General features: G+C 37.8%; 1 long non-coding RNA gene across 2 annotated transcripts in view; it reads left to right on the forward strand.

Moving 5' to 3' along the window:
- Positions 1-1,630: 1,630 nt before the first annotated feature.
- LOC131414943 (uncharacterized) overlaps positions 1,631-20,421 on the forward strand; it is a 94,939-nt gene continuing 76,148 nt past the window's right edge. Inside the window, exons 1-3 of one of the 2 annotated variants that reach the window (XR_009222270.1) lie at positions 1,631-1,861; positions 2,244-2,330; positions 5,809-5,864. This is a non-coding gene — a long non-coding RNA (uncharacterized LOC131414943). Of the gene's footprint in view, positions 1,862-2,243; positions 2,331-5,116; positions 5,320-5,808; positions 5,865-20,421 lie in introns of those variants that run through there. The other variant, XR_009222269.1, reaches the window with a different exon arrangement.

Consider the following 20,421-nt stretch of genomic DNA (forward strand, 5'->3'; position numbering starts at 1 on the left):
TCCACACATGGAGGTAACTGCTCCTCTCTCCCCTCTCCTCACCCCTCTCCAGCAAGATACTGGAGGTTTAGTCCAGGGAAAGGGTAAAATAGAGGGTCCTTCAAATGGGAGACCAGTGCTTTTAAGGGTGTGGTTGCTGCGTCAGAGCAGGGGATTTGGATACCATGTCTACCTCTCTTCACCTACTTGCCTTCCAAAATGCTGGCAGTCAGACTCTTCCTGTTCAGGCAGGAGACTGGAATGCTTATCTCTTAGGAATCAGCCTAGCCCAAGAGAAAAACTGAAAGATACCGACAGCAAGAATTCCCTAATGAAACAGCCCAGCCATTTCACTACACAGATGCCCAGTCAACAAGCTGCACCCACCTGTACACCACCCTTCCGGGCAAATTTCTAATACAAATAGCCTGTGACCACCAGATAGTACATATAAAATACTAGTGGAAATAAAAACAGCAACTTGGATTAAACTTTTTAAAAACTCAAAACATTCTGATTAATGTGCATATGAATATATGAGATATATTCGTGAGATAATAAACCTCTGGGGGAAAAAACCCAGAATGCTTTAAAGAAGTACATTCAGAGGACACAAAGAAGAGCTCTTGGATATTAAAATATAATAGAAATGAAAAATTTAACAGAAATTTTGCAAGATAAAGTTGAGGAAAACTTATAGAAAGTAAAGCAAAGAGGCAAAGCTATGGAAAATAGAACAGGCAGAGAATAGAAAGTGAACTCTAGAAACAAGAGAACAGAGAAAATGGAAGGGAGGAAACTAATACAGAAATAATTCAAGAACCTTCTCCAGGGCCGGCCCTGTGGCTTGGCGGTTGGATGAGCGCGCTCCGCTGCTGGCGGCCCGGGTTCCCATCCCGGGTGTGCACCGACGCACGGCTTCTCTGGCCATGCTGAGGCCGCGTCCCACATACAGCAACTGGAAGGATGTGCAGCTATGACATACAACTATCTACTGGGGCTTTGAGGGAAGAAAAATAAATAAAATTAAAAAAAAAAAAAAAAAAGAAACTTCTCCAGAACTGAGGCACAGCATTTCCACATTGAAATGGCTCATTGTGTATTCATGATAATGAATGAGAAAAGACCCACCACAAGACACAGCCGTGTGAAATTTCAGGATACTGAATGCAAAATAATAAAAAAAATAACAAAAGTATTCAGATTAGAAGTTCACACTTCATTGAAAATATCACTAATCAGTTTGTCGGTGAGACATGGAGGTTAAGAACATGAGCTCTCCACCCAGCTCACCTAGATTCTAATGCTGAACTCTGTACTGACAAGCCCTGTAACTCTGGGAAAGTTATTGCAACCCTGTCTCAACTTCCATATCTGTAAATTGGAGATTAAACGTAGTACCTACCTCACAGCTTTGTTGTGAGAATTACATAAGGTAATAAACATAAATACGTGCAGAAGTGTTACTGACACATAGTGCTGAGAAAATGTTAGCTTTTCTTATGGAGCCTGTTATTAGCAACTCTAGAAACTAGAAGGCAGTTGATCAAAGCCTTCATAATTCTGAGGGCACATGATTTCTAGTCTAGTTTTCTATTCCCAGCCAACTATTAGTTAAGTATGAGAGTAAACTTTTTAAAATTTTAGACGTACACAGTCTCAAAAATTTTACCTCTTATGTGCACTTTCTCAGGAGTCTGTGCTCTGCCCAAAGAAGAAAACTAAGAGAGAGAAAGACGCAGAATCCAGGAAAAAAGAAATCCCATGCAAAAGCCGGAAAGAAGACCCCAAAATAATAGCTAAGCTTCAGCCAGTCCAGATGTGGGAAGTCGGAAGGCTCATGGGAGAATTTATTTAGGAGGATGAAATTGATGTTTAATATGTATGTGCATATTGAAAGAAGATTTGCACAACTGGGGAAGTGTTTGTGAATAAAAAATTTACAAATACGTAGGAAGCCAAGAATAAACAATAACACCACTTAAAAAACTTTTTAAAAAACCAAAACTTGCTCAGAAAAGGAAAAGTAATAATAGTACCCAATATGACTCATCAAGGTCTCATGTTTATATGGTCATAATACTATACACACTGTAGTGATGTAACCAAAATTATGATAAAACTCTTTTGGGAGAAAGGGGAAAGAGTAAGGGTGTATGTGTATGCTGGGGATAGAGGCGGTGAAAGAAAGCTAAATTATAATTTTACATAGTAGAAAGTCAATAGATAATAGCTTGTTTGCTTCTTTCTTTCTTTGTTTTTAGAGTGGTGGAAGTATGGAGGCAAATATCCTAAGAATCAGTTAAAACGGCTGAATGTGGCTGCCTCTGGGGAACAAAAATTGGAAAGAGGTAGTTAGAGTTCTGCTGTTTTTCTGTAATAAGCCTTGTACAACAAATTGACTCTCTAAATTATGATCATGTGTAACTTGGATAAAAATGAGCACTGAGTTCAAAAACAAACATTGCCTAAAAAATTAGAGCACAATTAAGTTAAAATAGCAACTTGGATTAAATAAGACCCTTGTTCAAGGTCATAGAACTTGAAAGTGGAAAAACTAGAATTCAATACCTCCCCTCGACATATATAGATAATTCATTTTAAGGGATGGATAATACTCTATTGAGTGCATATTTCCTAATTTATTTAGGCAGTCATCTATTATTAACCATTTAAGTTCTTTCAAAATTTTCAGTATTATTATGTAACAGACATCTTTATGTCCTCAAACACTAATCTCTGACAAAATCTCTGATGATTTATTTTAGGTAAATATCTAGAAGTAGAACTCCTTTGTTAAAAAAGAAAAAAAAGAGTCTATGAACTCTTTAAGCCTCTGTGTATATATTCCCAAATTATTTCCCAAAGAAGTTGTATCAGAATACTCTGACACCAGCCGTAGAGGAGGGTAACTCCCTCAGCATATTCTCACCAGCATTAAGTATTAATTTTCAATCGATTTTGTCATTTAGTAAAAGAAGATATAATTTTACTGACTTATCAAAAGAAAAATTTGTTTCTGTTCACATGGGTAGCAGCCTAGTGGTCAGTAAATTTTCGTGACTTCCTGGAGGCATAGCACAGAGGTCAGTTATCAGCGTCCACTTTTGGGGCTCTTGCCTTCGATCAGGATATTTGGAAGAAAACATGCTATCACACAGTTATGCAATACAGACTTTATTATACTTAGTCTCATAAAAATAAGCTTTATTCTGACCTGAGGGAAATTAATGATCTTAGACTTTAGACATGGCCTTTCATTTTGGATGTAGTTGTGTATTTTATGACTGTCTTAAATTCACACAGTGCTTCTCTTTTGAAAACATTTATTCAGTATTCATTTAGCATACATTTGTTAAGTGTATACAATGTTCTAGAACGTACTAAGTGCTGGGTCATAGTCGCAAACAAAACAGTTTCTGGAGCTCAATCATTGTTTAGGATTTACAGAACAGCCTCAGAAAGTCTAGATAATCTCAGCAATTGAAGGAGAAAATTATGACTGAAAATATAAATGTCTCTATAGTATGAGAAATAGGGGTGAATAACTCGACTTCATGATTACCAGCCAAGAACTCAGTCTACTTAGAAATCTCTGCACATGAGAATATTTAAACTAATCGTGTTCAAGGGTATCATATGATACAATTAAACATATGGTATGCACATGTGACTCAGACACCAAGTAGTCTCTATTCTGTTTATGACAATGGATAGAAAAAAGGCTTTTCTTCATATGAAATATATAGAATGTCCCCAAACTCTGTTTTATCTTTATACATTCTCTGTAACTTAGCTTTTTGTCAGAAGGGAGATTTGATCCTAGTTCAGAAAACACAACTCAATACTGTTACATGGTCATTTCTGTCTTTGAACTGCATTGTCAATGACACTTCAAAAGAACAGTAGATAAGGGACTTGACACATACTTTAAAATGTCATCTCTAAATTGCACCTCCATGGTAAGAAGGAAAACCTCACAGAATTTTCACTCACCAGACATAGACCATCCTGTTGCTCTGCTTCTCAGCCTCAGTGACAGTTTCTCATTTGTCCGAAAGCTATTTCTGTGACAGAAACATACCTTCTCTTTATTAGGCAGAGCTAGAGTTATAACTCTCTTAAAAAAAAGAAAAAAACAACACTGCTTAGAAGCTATCTCTTGGCCGCAAAAGTTCAGATAAAATCACTTTCATCCTCTACTCTGCCCTCACAGTGCTCCAAGGACTTGGTTTCCCTTTGGAAAAATGGCTTAGTGATGAGAATAGAGTCTTATATTTGTAGAAAGAGAGATAGACAGTGAAACCATGTTGGGACAATAATTGGATAGTGTTATAAACATCAAGGAGCATCACTCTCCAGTCCCAACGCTAGTGAGTGGCAAGTTAAAGGAATCGTTATCTGAATATCCGGTATCAAGGGGCCATACCTCCCTACATACTTCAGTGAAACAACTCATAGATATATCCTTCTATTTTTCTAACCATTTCCCTATTTTTATGCTTCTTTTTATGTAGTACTGAAAAAAGAATAGTTTTATAAATCAGACAGACATGGGTTTCGAACTTCATGCCACTTAATAACTATGTCAACTTGGGCTTAAAGTCTCTAAGCCTCAGACTCCTCCCCAGTAAAAAGGGGGAAATGCCCTCAAGGAGGTGGACCATAACTCCCCACTCCTGAAGTGTGGGCTGTGCGTCGTGATTTCCTTCCAAAAAGTACAGTACAGAAAAGAGCAGCAATAAATAACGTTGCAGTGGAGAAATCTGACAAGCCCTCCCCCAAGGTTAACATCAACAGTGATGGGTCATGTTGATAGCATATACCCTTGATATCATGTGATGAGAATGGCACTTTTCCTCTGTGGTCTTTCTCCCAAAAAACCCATAACCTCAATCTAATTATGAGAAAAGCATCAGAAAAACCTAAACTGAAGGACATTCTACAAAATACCCTGACCAAAACTTTCTATCTTGCCTTTTTGTGAAGATCAAAACGTTTTTAGTTATTACATGTTGTTAGATAATTATATATTGTTCAGAATATACATTCTTACCCCATTGGCTTCAGACTTGGCCATGTGACTTGCTTTGACAAATGAAGTGTGATCGGAGGTGAAGCATGTCCCTCTGAGCTTCTGTCTTGTGATTTCGTCATGCTGTTTCCCCTCTGAAATCTCCAGTAAGGCCTCTCTGTCAGTCAGCGAGAATCCTAAGTGAAGACCATGAACTGCCCAGTGGCAGTTGACCTGTGATACACATGCAGCATGAGAGATAAATGTTATTGTTGTAAGCTACTGAGATGTTGGAGTCATCTTATGACAGCAAAACTGTGCTTAAGGTGAGGACCTGCTCTTATCAAGTGATGAAATTCATTCCTTTTTCCCTTGTTTCTCTCCCCTTCTCCTTCTTCCTCTGTATTCTTTCTCCTTCCCTCCTCCTCTTCTTCTACCAACTTCTCCTTCTCAGGTTACACTTAGCGATTTCTGAGTTTCTCTTTCCTCTAATGATTCTCTTTAGACTTGAGCATTCCAGCTTCTCTTCTTAAATTTGCTCTTAGCTGTTTACATCACTTTCATTTTTCTGGTATTTTCAGCCAGAGGCATCAGTGAATGATTGAGGCTCAGATAAAATCCTTTGCTACTCATCTGCCTTGCTCTTTATTCCCTCCACGTTGGTATCCTGGTGAAATCAGATTAAAATTAACATCCAGAAACCCTTTGGATGCGAAAAGAAACTACCACAAGGAAAATTAAGGGTGTTTTTAAAGAGTTTAGGAACTGATCATAGGCATGTAAGTCTCATACTTTTTTTTTTTTTTTTTTTTTAGCATCAGCTACCTCCTGAATCACTGCCCAGTTGCCAGCTGCAAGTCCCAGCTCCAAAGTAAGTCTGGCCAATTCTGAAATTCTAGTTGACTCATCCAACCTTCATGTTCACCCAGGACTTACTTAAGCATCCAAAATAACTTAAAATGTAGATCCCCTCATCCCAAGATATCTGCACCTGGTGAATGATGCGAAGGGAAAATGGGCAGAAAGGGCTCCTCTTAACCATGCCCAATTTTAATTTCACATGCATATAACTTGTATGGGAAAATAATATCATTAGATTCGTCGAACCTTCACAAAATCAAACTATCCAATCAACTATCTATCCAGAAATCAAATGTCCACAGCACAAAGCCAGAAGAACCTCAGAAGGGGTGGTGCTGTCAGACAACAGCAGAAGGAGCTGGTATTCTGAAGTCAGGCACAGTTTATGTCAGCTTCAAGATGAATTTCACTGGCACGGAGAGCAAGCGTTGCTCACTGCCATCAGGTAAATGCACACAATTTTTTCTAGTCCTGTAAAAAAGATTGAAGGGTTTGATTTTCCTTCTCAATTTGAATCTTAGAAGTCATATTGCCCTCTAGGAGTTCATTTCTCTCTCTCATCTGAAGATATAGGATATGTCTGTCCAGGCAGGCGCTCTGGGCATCTAGGAGCAAAATTTGAGGAGAAAGTCAGTCTGCAAGGTAGTTGGTTGTTCAGGGGTCGCCCGTGTTCTTCCTCCATGAAAAGTCCTGTTGACACTGCTGTGCTGGGTTTAAAGGAGACTACTGCACAAGGATGGAGAGGGAAGAACATCATAGGGTTTCAGGAAAATACAAAAGTTTTGGAAAAGAACCTGGTATAGGATACATTTTTCTGGTATAAAAACTTAAATGTATAGTTCAGAAAGACAGAAAACTGTCCAGTTGATTTTGCCACAATTGGCAACTAGACAAAATTTGAACAAATCTGATTCCAAATCCTATGAAGATCTGATGGTAATTGGAATTCTGTAACTTCTAGAAAGCTGACTGGGCAATTTTCACAATGTATAAGAATCTCGGCAGAATTTCCACTACTGTTCCTTTCTAGGCTAAGAAAGAGGGAGAAAAGAGGAGAGTGATGGATAGAATAGTCTACTTGGAAAACATTTAATTGCCTTACAGATTTTGTTTGAGTCAGCAAACTGGTCCTTAATTTTTCTGATCTCACTATGAAAACCTTTGCTCGTCATCACATTTCTGTCTTTTCCTATTCCTTGCTCAATTGTTTTTGTTTGTGTGTGTGATTTTTAGATTATTTTATAATCTAGTTTAAATCTTATTTTTAGAATTTCTTTATGGGAGCAAGAGCCGATTTGCTAAATACTTTATACCTGTTTAATGTGCAAAGTTCATAACACTGTCTTGATAAGAATTTTTTAAAATATATTTTTGAACACGACTTACACCATCTCCTTGAAGGCAAAGCAGGAAAGTCATGTACTAAATATTCTGATCACCATGTACAATTGCTATGAAGAATAAATCAATAGAAACAATTAAAAGTGTGTCAAACATAATAAAAAGAACAATTACCAATCAAACAGATGGTTATCATCTTGACTGTTTGAGACAGAGGTTAAGCCCAGAAAGTACAGCATTTGAATTCATGAGAGAAAGGAATGCACTCTTAAAATATCGAAAGGCAGAACCCAATACTTGTCAGAATGAATTGTTTCGTGTCTTGTTAGGGCTTGACGTAAGGCACTCATGAAGTCTAAATTAAAAATAATGAATTGCTAATGTGGTGTGTACTTTTGGCTAGGTCATTCATAGAAAATTTTATTATTTGGAAAACTTTAACATTCAAACATTAGCATATTACTTAAAAATATGGGGTATAGACAGAGCACTAATGGCTAAGGTGAGTTGCTTAGGGATAAAATTCCCTGAACTGATTCTAGCCTCAAAGTCTGTGGCTGGGCAAGATCTTTGAACTGAAGGGGAATGGGAAAATAGCCTGAGATTTTAGGGATATGGTGAATGCATTCTTTCTTGGAATGGGCACTAGACCACTCAGGGATATTATTTATTTCCTTGTATACTAAGTCTAGATGTTTCAGGTATTTGGGGTTATTTGATAAATAACATAATATGCATATAATAAAGAAATAATAAACACAAATAGAGAAATATGTGTTCTGGACATTTGTATTAGACAATAGTATTAGTCATATCATAGGACTGAACTGTAAATTTGTTTAAATTAAATGTACATATTTTTGTTAGTAACTTGCCTCGATATTGAATCCTCTTCCCCAAACCCCTCTAATCTCCCTCAAAAAAAAAAAAAGAAAATTCAGAACTTTTTATCCACTCTACCAGTACTCCTAAGTACTTATTTTAACTTCAATTAATCATTCCATCACTCATTTCATTGGAGTAGTGACCCCTCAGCTTTTCACTTTAGGAGCTACATTCTACCCATTCATGGTGATCTTCTTTGTGTCCTGATGGAATAAAAAGTAATTGGCACACCATCAAAAGATGAATGGATAATGAAGATGTGGTATATATACACAGTGGAATACTACTCAGCCATAAGAAACGATGAAATCCAACCATTTGTGACAACATGGGTGGACATTGAGGGTATTATGCTAAGTGAAATAAGTCAGAGAGAGAAGGTGAAATACCATATGATCTCACTCATTAAGTAGTAGATAATAACAACAACAAACAAACACATAGAGACAGAGATTGGATTGGTGGTTACCAGAGAGGAAGGGGGGAGGGAGGAGGGCGAAGGGGATAATTAGGCACATGTGTGTGTGATGGATTGTAATTAGTATTTAGGTGGTGAACATGAGAACATGATGTAATCCATGCAGAAATAGAAGTATAATGATGTACACCTGAAATTTATACAATGTTATAAACCAGTGTTACCACAATAAACAAACAAACAAACAAAAGTAATTGGCATGTTTGTGCCTTTGCTTGTGTGCTCCTTCCACCTGGAATGCCCATGGCTCTAAATTGAGTAAATGTTATTCATCCTTTAAAGCCTAGGTCAATGGCATCTTCTTCTTGAAGATTTTGCTGTACAGAGTAGGCAGTCAATAATTAATCTGTTTATTTACATTTATTAAAATATTGTGGTCAAATACGTAAATCTTTCAATCAGATTTTTTTTTTACAAAACTTACCTCATATAGTTGCTGATTTTTAGCCGGTGGTCTTGGATTTAAAACTAGCAGTGAGTTTCAAGGATTTTAATTGAAAGCTTTATACTGCCTCTACTAGTTACTAGTTAAAAAAAGAATTGTAGGCTCTTATGTTCCAATGGTAGGTTTTTTTTTTGTTTTTGCTTTTTTCCTACAGTAATGTTTTAGTTTCTTTCTTTTCTTTCCTATTAGTGTGGCAGAGTTGGCTTATCTTAGTGTGTACCTTATTTTATCATGATTGTGAGTTTTTAAGCATTCATCACATGATAGGTTAATGCATTGATGTATTATAATCATATCTGAGGGCATGTCATATCCAGGAACTGTTCTTATACTCCTTTATTATAGCTCTTTATTTATTTATTTTTTTTAGAGGACAAGTCACCCTGAGCTGACATCTGTTGCCAATCTTCCTCTATTTTGTATGTGGGTCGCTGCCACAGCATGGCCACCAACAAGTGGTGTAGGTCCACACCCAGGAACCAAATCCAGGCCCCTGAAGCAGAGCGCACCGAACTTAACCACTAGGCCATGGGGCCGGCCCCATATTACAGCTCATTTTTTAACAATAGAAGTAAGCATTTTTACTAAAGAAACTTTGGCTTCTGAGGTTTTTTTTTTTTTCATTTAAGACAAACTCTTTTTTGTGTGTGTGTGGAAGTTTGGCCGTGAGCTAACATCCATTGCCAATCGTCCTCTTTTTGCTGAGGAAGAGTGGCCCTGAGCTAACATCTGTGCCCATCTTCCTCTATTTTGTATGTGGGATGCCTCCACAGCATGGCTTGATGAGTGGTGTGTCAGTCCACACCTGGAATCCAAACTCATGAACCCCGGGCCACCAAAATGGAGCGTGCGAACATAACCACTACGCCACTGGGCCAGCCCCCCAAGACAAACTCTTTGACTGTTTTTATTATCATTTTGGTCATTACTGCTACTTCTCATACAATTTTATTTTTATAAATAAATTGCCTGAGATGGTGACTTTGGCGTCCCAGGAACCATTTATGCTTACTTTCTGGTTTATGTTAAGGTCATCAAACAAGTAATTCCCAATTAGCAAGGTATTAGTACATTAAACATGAAATGAGATTTTTTTAAAAAGTGTATGTTAGTGAATGGCGTCTGAGTTCCTCTTAGGGAGACAAATGTTTTTGAAAAGGAAACTGCCTATGGTGTGGAAGATGGTGACCGAGGATTATGGTCTGGAAGGAAATATATGGAAGTATTAGCTAAATGGTCCAGCATGGAAAGTTGTCACAAATTTGGGGGTTTTAGTGAGGAAGAGAAAAATGAGAGAGAGATTAGTCAGACAGGAGAAGTGCTCAAATTATATGGCAGGAGACTGGAGCCTTCATGAAGAGAGCCAGTGGTGAATAATTCCTGCTAGCAGGACTATTGAAGGAGTTTTAAGAAAAGGATTACCTAACATTCAGTTTTAAAATGTTTTCTATGCAATTTTGTGTGGTGACTCCTCTCTTTCATTGTCTTAAAATTTCAGAGAAGTCATCTACAAAAATAATTGACATCATTTTGGAGAAATCAAGGAAAAGTCTTTGCCCTTCCCTGTTTTGTATAAGAGCAAAAAGAATACCCATTGGGGATAACAGTAAGACTCAGAGTTCAGTGAGAATAGGAAATGAGAACTACTGGTGTCCATGAAAATGCCAGGTAATAGAAATCTCTCTAAAGATGGGGTGGTGGGGAAAGGGAGTGGGTTTTCTACTTCCTGAAGGGATAGAAGGGTTGAGTTGATTTTAGATTAATCTTAAAAAACAGTGTTAATTTGATTGACATTTGGGATATACCTATAAATGATAAATACCAAACCTATAAAAATTATTTTTGAAATAGAAGATGGTACTATCAATGCAAATATATTTTCTTTGTAGAAGACAGTGCTATCAATGCAAATATGTTTTCTTTGTCATCTGATTATGTCATATTCCTTATGTTCTCCATGTGTGTGGTTTGGAAGAATATCATTACTTTCATTTTCAAAATGCAGACACTGGGATGTGAAGAGAGTTAGTGATTTTCTGAAGGCCAGTCTGTAAGTTGGAAGTGGAATGGAGCAGAATCCAAAACCCATGGCTCAGGTTCAGCTCATGATCTGTAAATACTGTGGTGAGAATTGTTAATGCCGGGCACTTCAAGAGCTGTCTGACATTGGGCGTGTATCTCAGTAGCGTCATGCTTCATTTTTTGTTTTTTGTTTTTTAATAAAAAAGTAAATAATAACATTGAATAGTTTTGAAGATTAAATGATATAACATATGTAAAGCATTAAGCACAGTGCCTGCAACCAAGTAAGCATTCAGTGAATGCTAGCATTATTTATTTGTTTGTTTTTTGTTATTATTTGGAAAATAAAGATTAATATGAATAAAATTATCTACATTCCTTTCAGTTACTATCATTCCAGAAAACATTGTCTGTAAACATTTGAAAAGCATTTTTGGAACTGAATTTTAAAGCATTCTGGTTTTTCAGCCCACATCAATTTCAATCTCATGGATACTACAAGTTTGTTCTAATTGTATAAGGTCTAAATGGAAATCTGAAAGGACCCAGGGGCTCAGATCCTTTGAATCCTCCTGCCAGTTGATTATTATCCTGGGATCGAGTCGGCCTGGGCTCAGGCATAATCTTCCACAGATGCCTCACAAACTGAGAAATCAATAAAAGAATCCATGGCAGCTGATGGTACAAGAGCCAAAGTCAGAGTCTGCATGTCAAATTATAATACTGCCGCCCCTCCTTATCCCAGAAAATTTTCTTTAGCGTTAAGTATCAAAGTTTAGGACTTCCTCTGTCTTCTTGAATTTGGCTTATATATCATAGATTAGAGATGAGGAAAGGGACCTTTTATCATGGTAGAAGGCAACTCTGTTCTTAAAATTGAGAAAATTGAATCCCAGGGGTGTTAGTAACTTGCTCAAGTTCCACAGCAAGTCATGGGCTTCTTTTTAATGAAGTAAAAGTAGAAGACTAATACGGTCACCAAGAATGACAGGTAATTGACTTTTGTTAAAACTTTATTGACGTATAATTGGCATACAATAAACTACATATATTTAAAGATTATATTTTGATGAGTTTATGTATAGACTCATGAAACCATCACCACAATCAACATAATGACCATACCCATCACCTCAGAAAGTTTTTTCACGTCTCTTTGTGATCCTTTCCTCCTGCTTCTCCTTGCTCCCTGCATCCTCACCCCTGTTGTCCCAAGACAACAAATCCAGGGTCATATATTATGTTATTTTCTAATGTGAATTTTTTTTTTACTTCACTGTTTATCCTGAATATCTTTCCTATCCTAAAGCACAACTTTACCTATACTTAGGCTAATGCACCATGCACTCTCTGTACCCACTGAAATACAGGGCTCACAGACTTATGCAAAGTTCCAGACTCATGTATCTAACCATTCATGGGATATCTCCATCTCTACCTTTGATGCCCCACAGGTATCCCCAACTTGTTGCATCCAAAGTTGAACTAGTATCTCTGCTACCCCCTCAAACACACATAGGTAGAGGCTGGTGATCTGTATTTTTTTTTTTTTTTTTTTGCAGGGAAGGATTTACCCTGAGCTAACACCTGTTGCCAATCTTCCTCTTTTTTTTTTTCTCCCCAAAGCCCCCACAGTGCATGGTTGTATATTCTAGTTGTAAGTCCTTCTAGTTCTTCTAGTTCTTCTAGCTGCCACCCCAGCATGGCAACTGACAGATGGGTGGTGTGGTTCCACAACCGGGAAATGAACCCAGAACCCTGAAGTGGTGAGAGTGCTAAACTTTAACCACCAGCCCATCAGGGCTGGCCCCATCTGTATTTTTTTTAAATCTCCTCAGGTGGTACTAACATGCAGCTGGGACGGTGAACCACTGGCCTAGAGAACATAACCCCACATCCTTAGTACAGAACACAAAGCCTCCATGATAATTCTAGGCCTACCTCTCCAATCTGATCCTCTGCTGCTCTGTGGCTGACACTTTGTACCCCAGAATCGTAATATCTGCAGTTTATTGAACTTGACACATTCTTTCACCCTTTTGCATGTTGTGTTCCTTCTCTTTTCTCATATACCTAACAACTCTTATTCATCCTTCAAGACCCTTCTCAAGCAGTGTCCTTTGGGTGAAGATTTCTCTGACCTCTCCAGGCAGAGTTCATGACTCCTTCTTCTGGTCCTATTTTACCATGTATATTATTCTGTTATTGCATTTATAATAATGACTTTCTTAAATGATTATCTCCCTTATTGGACTGTTGGCAGAGCCATGTCTTGTTCATATTTTTTGCATAATGCGGATGGAGTTTTTCCTGTCTACCACCATTTCTCATTTTCTGCTCTTTGACTCAGTACAAATTTTTCTGATTTTGTAGGACCACTCTTTCTCCTCTACATGAAGGAACCGTGAACATAGCTCTAGGGCATCTCCTGCATATTATCTGTAACAGAATTGCAGGGATTGGCAACAAAAGCAAATAAAGTCAGCAATCTAGAGAATGATGACCGCAGCCTGAGTCACTGTTAGTTGATCAATTAAACAACACATATTTATTATGTGTCTGTTGTATGCTTGGCACTTACTAGGCATCCCAGCATTGCAGCAACATGTAATCTCTGCTTGAAGTTTCTAACTCTCTAGTTTGCTATTTTGACCCATATAAAGGATTTGAGGTATGTCAAGCATATTTGCAACTTAACTGATGAGTAAACAGAGCAGGTAACATTTACCCCCAAACCTTAAAATAAGAAGAATAAGCAATACATTATAGGATTTGTTTATAGGATCTTCTCCAAACCTCTGGCAGCTGCCTCCAATTCCTCCATTAGTCTCTTGTTAACATAAAGGTTTGATCCCTGTTAAAATGCAAATAACCTCAGAAAGGAAAACATTAAGTTATTGTTAATTAAATATGCCTTCCTGTTAATGAAATACATAGGAGTAGATTTTTAGGAAGACAGAGGATGAGAGCAAAAGAGTGTGGAAAAGAGACATTGGGCAAGTGGCAAAAAGTCAAAGAATAGAATGCTGAGAAAAGGAGCAATTCCACAGGGCTTCGTCCAATAAGCTATGAATCATTGTTCTGCATGAGCAAAATTAAGGTGGGTTGTTATGTGAGGATAGAAGAAGACTAAAATTTGACTATTTCTAATAATTTTCAGAAATTTCTGTGCTAATATGAAAAGTAAATATGTACCAGAGTGAACAAATCAAAAGGTATTGATGATAAAGCCACTATGTCAGAGACAACCAAATTATCCAGCGATAGGGATAGTTCAATAAATTATGGTATTTGCAAACATTGCACTTCTATGCAACCATTACAAATTATACTCTAGAACAGTATGTAATTTCTTAAAATATTATAGGATAGGAAATATGTTCAGGATAAATAGTGAAGTAAAAAATTATATTATAAAATAACATATAATATATGGTCCTGGATTTGTGAAAAAAAAATATATGCATACACATATATACATAGAAAAAGGTTCTGACCCTGATGTTAACATTGCCTCTCTTTATAGGAGTGGGGGAAGAGACTATAAACACTCATTTTAAGGAAATAAAATTTTTTTGCTTATCTGTGTTCTTTAACTTTGTTTTGAATTGCAATTTAAAAACTATTGTAGGGGCTGGCCCAGTGGCGTAGTGGTTAAGTTCACATGCTCCACTTTGATGGCCTGGGGTTCGCAGGTTCGGATCCTGGTCGCGGACCTACTCTCACTGCTTATCAAGCTATGCTGTTGCAGGTATCCCACATATAAAAAAAGTAGAGGAAGACGGGTACAGAAGCCCAGGGCCAATCTTCCTCAGCAAAAAGAAGAGGATTGGCAACGGGTGTTACCTCAGGGCCAATCTTCTTCACCAAAAAAAAAAAACACAAAAAATAAAAACTATTATAAACTTTTTAAAGTATGTCCAGTTAGAAGTCATAAAATTCTAATGCATTCTGTCAGCTCACATTGGATTATTAATTAGAAGGGAATATGGGGGTGAATATGTGCAAATCTGTACATGACTAAGAGGCCCAGTGAGGACTCTCTATAGAAGAGAAGTGCTGAAGTTGGCCAGAGGATCACTGTATGCAAGATCCTGCTTATATGACAAAAGAAACAAATAAACCCAGAGTACACACATAATTTAAAAATATTTAAAGTCAAATCATATTTGCAAGATGAACAACTCCATTCATGAAAATTAACACCTGTGCCAACGAAGAAAATTCAAAACACCTGACCATTGAAGATACTAGTGAGAAATGGTGCCAAGAGCCAAAATAGATGATATACGAATGTGAGGAAGATTCCACATGTAAGTGAAACTACACGCACCCTGCATGCTTCCGCTTCTAAGTCTGGGGAAATTAGCCATCCTAGTCACACTACTAGTGGAAACCATAAAAACCAAATGTAAAATTCAAAAATGATTGCATGGGAATATGTATTCATTATGACATTTAATCAACTTGTAATGCAGTTCATTATGTCCATCTGTACTTGTCTTATTTCTTCCCCCTTCTTGAACTCTGAGGATCAGATTTTGGGAGCCCGTTCTACTTCTCCAATAATTAATTCAAGGAAACAGTAGGTCAGATATTAAAATCTCCTCATATAGGTCTTGGATTCTCATTTTTTTATTAAGCTCACTAAGCGTCAATGGCATTATAAAACACAAAAGTCTAACTTTTCCACTAACTCCTAAAATGCCTGCTGCAAGCAGAATCAAAATTAACAAAAGAAACAACTCAGAAACACTACAAAGATCTCTGTGGTGCATTAACACTGGGAGGAATTTAAGTACCACATGCAAATATCAAATGACATTTGCAAAGAACATACCCTGTCTAATTCATCTGTGAGCTAATGTGGTAATTACAGATTTTATACTTTCCAACAAAATCACTATCAAGAATACAGCGGCCAGGAAAATTTCAATCATAGGGGAAAAGCCACAAAGAATTACTGAAACTATGACCTACTCAGATATAAAGTTCAGAGCGTTGATTCTTCTTATAATGACTGACTGATCCTTTTTCTCCTTGAAGATGAATGTGAAGAGTTGGGTACCTGTGTACAATAAATATCCATATCTATATCTATGTCTATGTCTATATCTATATCTATATCTATATCTATATCTATATCTATATCTATATCTATATCTATATCTATCTATATCTGTATACCTGTCTGTATATGTATCTATATATCTGCATATCTGTATGTCTATCTCATTTGGGCTTCAGTCTGACATATTGAGTAATCTGTTGCTATGGAAAATTGAAAATACCAACTCTAGGGCATACCCAGTTCATAACCAAAGACCACACCTTAACAAGCAAAGCCAGGGCCGGCCCCGTGGCTTAGCGGTTAAGAGCGGGCGCTCTGCTACTGGCGGCCCAGATTCAGATCCCGGGTGCGCACCGACGCACCGCTTCTCTAGCCATGCTGAGGCCACGTCCCACATACAGCAACTAGAAGGATGTGCAACTATGACATACAACTATCTACTGGGGCTTTGGAGGAAAAAAAAAAAAGGAGGAGGATTGGCAGTAGATGTTACCTCAGAGCCTGTCTTCCTCAGCAAAAAGAGGAGGATTAGCACGGATGTTAGCTCAGGGCTGATCTTCCTCAAAAAACAACAAACAAACAAAAAAAAAAACAAGCAAAGCCATACTCTAAAACAGTTCTGTTTAATAGTACATTCTGCAACGATGGAAATGTTCTAGAGCTGCACTGCTCAACACTGTAGCCACTAGCTACATGTGGTTATTGAGCATTTGAAATATGGTTAGTGTGACTGAAGAACTGATTTATTTTATTTTATTTTGGTTAAATAGCCAGATTTGTCTATTCCCTACCATATTGGGCAGCGTAGCTCTAACATAAAGAAGCTCACCAAATGACAGTGACGAAATGCAATCCAAGTAAGGAAGCCTCCATTTGCTTGCCAACTGCTTGCATATTAACAAGCTGAGCTTCTCCTCCTTTCTATAGAATTAAGCCATCCACATGGATTGGTGACAGGGAAGAAAATGAACAGAAGACACACAAGCTATTTGGGATGCTTAAGATTGTTTCTTGAGGGTGGGGACCGTTTATTATTTATCTCTGTGTATGCAGTAAATAGCACAGTGTCTAGAACAGAATAGGTCGTCAATGTTTGTTTTTAATATGTTGAATAAGGTGCTTCCGTTTATCAAAATGGGAGACAGGGGCCGGCCCGGTGGCGCAAGCGGTTAAGTGCGCGCGCTCCGCTGCGGCGGCCCGGGGTTCGCTGGTTCGGATCCCGGGCGCGCACCGACACACTGCTTGGTAAGCCATGCTGTGGCGGTGTCCCATATAAAGTAGAGGAAGACGGGCACAGATGTTAGCCCAGGGCCGTCTTCCTCAGCAAAAAAAAAAGGAGGAGGATTGGCGGATGTTAGCTCAGGGCTGATCTCCTCACAAAAAAAAAAAAAAAAAAAAAAAAAAAATGGGAGACAAATCCAGGCATCTGAATTCTGTAAATATAAAACAAACAAACAAAAATTAACTATGTTCTCCTATCCATGATTTGCATTAGACTAAATTTTGGCTATTTATACATACCCTGTAAATATTAACATATTGAAAATCAGACATTTAAAATTTTATTACTATTAAACTACATAGAATGTGTGCATAACAATATCTTCACAGAGATTTGGTTTAATTTTTTCCTTGATTTTTTTTCCATACCTGTATAAGAAATGGCTATATGAAAAAAAAAATCCCCATATTCTGTAAAACTCTGAATACTTTATCTATTATGTCATTTAATTTATGTTCTAGGTAAGATTCCAAGTGCCTATTTCACCTTATAACTTAGGGCAAGAAAAAAAGCTTATCTCAATTAACTGTCATGCTCCATTTTTGAGGAAAGCTATGTATTTATTAGGAGGAATATGTACCTCTTGGTCTTGGTAGCCAGGAATCTCTGAGGAACAAAATAAAAGGGACTGCTCATTGTTGGGAGACAATTGCATGGCTTTCTCATGTTGCTGCATGTCTTGCAAGTGAGACACTAACTACTCTTTGTTCTGGATTATCTTTCTAAGGATGTTTTTTATAGCAAACAGCCTTGAATGGTAGAGATATTGTTTCCCTCCAGAGCAAAGTACGGGCACGCTTATTGCCCATTATAAAAGATTTGGGTTCTCTGAGCTCAGAGTTCCTCTCCTGCAGTGCAACCCACTGTCTGTGGAGGCATCACCTGGCTCTCTTTGCACCACCCTGTGGCAGCTGGAGCTCAGGGACTCAGTGCAGGAAAACGTAGATAACTCTGGCTACTGCTATTGCTGTGAGTAAGAGCCCTTTGCCTCTGACTGAGGGATCTCATCAATTCTTCCAGCATCCAGGAAACTGTGGCAGGCTAACTGTTAGCTTGTGTGTAGGTAAAACCTCGGACTCTTCACGGTTCTTGACACTCTTACGTAGCGAACATCCCAGATCACTCTCTTCCCCTGGATTACATAGCTCTTAATTGTCATTTTATTGGCCTTATTTTATGTGTCTTTTAAAAGTTGGAAGTCAGATCTTTCCTATCATTTCAGAATTAACAGAATGATGACAAATTTTATGACTGCAACTTTCTACACATTTTTAAGGACAAAACAAGCTCTTAAGGCCTTCATTAAAACATGAGAGAGGGGGATCCGGGGGTGAAATCAGTCAGGAAAGCTGGAGCATGATTATAGAACCCTGAGCTCATTGTTACAAAAACTGGAGTGAAAATCAATACGAAGAAGAGATGATGGCTCATGCTCATAGCAACCGGGCCTGGAGTCAATACTAGAAACCACGAATTCAGGGCGGGATCGGTCATGGTAGCAAAACACAAGGCAGGGCGCATCGAAGGACGCAATCAACAGAGTGAACAGGTGGCCCACAGGATGGGAGAAAATATTTGCAAATCATATATTTGATGAAGGATTAATGTCCAGAATATATAAAGAACTCAACAGGAACAAACAACCTGATTTAAAAATGGGCAAAGGACTTAAATAGGCTTTTCTTCAAAGAAGGTATAAAAATGACCAACAAGCACGTGAAAAGATGCTCCACATCGCTATTCATTGGGGGAATGCAAATCAAAACTACAAGGAGATGCCATCTCACACCCATTAAAATGGCTACTATTGCAAAAAAGGTAACAAGCGTTGGCAAGCATGTGGAGAAAGTGGAGCTCTTGTGCACTATTGGTGGGAATGTAAATTGGTGCAGTCGCTATGGAAAACAGTATAGCAGTTCCTCAAAAAATTAAAAATAGAATTACCGTATTATCCACCAATTCCACTTCTGGGTATATACCCCAAAGAATCAAAAGCAAGGTCATGAGGAGATATTTGTTCATGTTGATAGCAGCTTTATTCACAATAGCCAAAGGTGGAAGCAACCCAATGTACATTGATGGGTGAATAGATAAACAAAATGTGGTATATACGTACAATGGAATATTAGCCTTAAAAAGAAGGAAATTCTGACACATGCTACAGCATGGATGAAACTTGACGACAATACGCTAAGTGACATAAGCCAGTCACCAAAAGACAAATACTGTGTGATTCCACTCATAGGAGGTCCCTAGAGGAGTCAAATTCATAGAAACAGAAAGTAGAATGGTGGCTGCCAAGGACTAGGGGGAGGGGGCAACAGGGAGTTGTTGTTTAATGGGTATAGAGTTTCAGTTTTGCAAGGTGAAAAGAGTTCTGGAAATTGGGGCTATACAGCAATGTGAATGTTCTTAATGCTACTGAACTGTATATTTTAAAAATGGTTAAGATGGTAAATTTTGTTATGTATATTTGACTACAATTTTAAGAAAACACAAGGCCGGGAAGAATACTGCTTGGTCAGGTTGTCAAAGTGGGGTGCAGCTCAGGAGTTTATAGCCATGAGTCCCAAAGTGAATCCCCATTTACGTCTCAGAGTCTCTTCTCACTCCATCTAGTCATAGTGGGCTCAGGGGGCATCTGGATTTTCCTCTTATGCAAAATTTATAGTCTGGAAGTCAATTAGACACAATTTGAAAGTGTGATAAACATTTTAAGGTTAGTAGCATCTCAAAAGTAGTAGCATCTCAAAATTATCCCCTTTTTTTACTTTAAAAATGACTTTTAGTTACACAAATAATATATAAATTCATCCCCTTGTAAAACATTAAAACATTACAAATTAGGTCAAAAAACTTTGATGACTGAGACAAAAGACCTCAGGTGTCTACGCCAACATCCATCTTCTCTTTTTGACTTGGTAATAAAACCCCTCACTTAAACTTGGGTTGTGGCCAGGTGAAATAGCGACAATATTTCCCAGCCTCCCTTATGATTAGAATTCACCACCTGACTAAATTCAGGCAAATAAGATGTAAATGG

The sequence above is a fragment of the Diceros bicornis genome, chromosome 15 (assembly GCF_020826845.1).
Source record: "Diceros bicornis minor isolate mBicDic1 chromosome 15, mDicBic1.mat.cur, whole genome shotgun sequence".
NCBI lineage: Eukaryota > Metazoa > Chordata > Mammalia > Perissodactyla > Rhinocerotidae > Diceros > Diceros bicornis.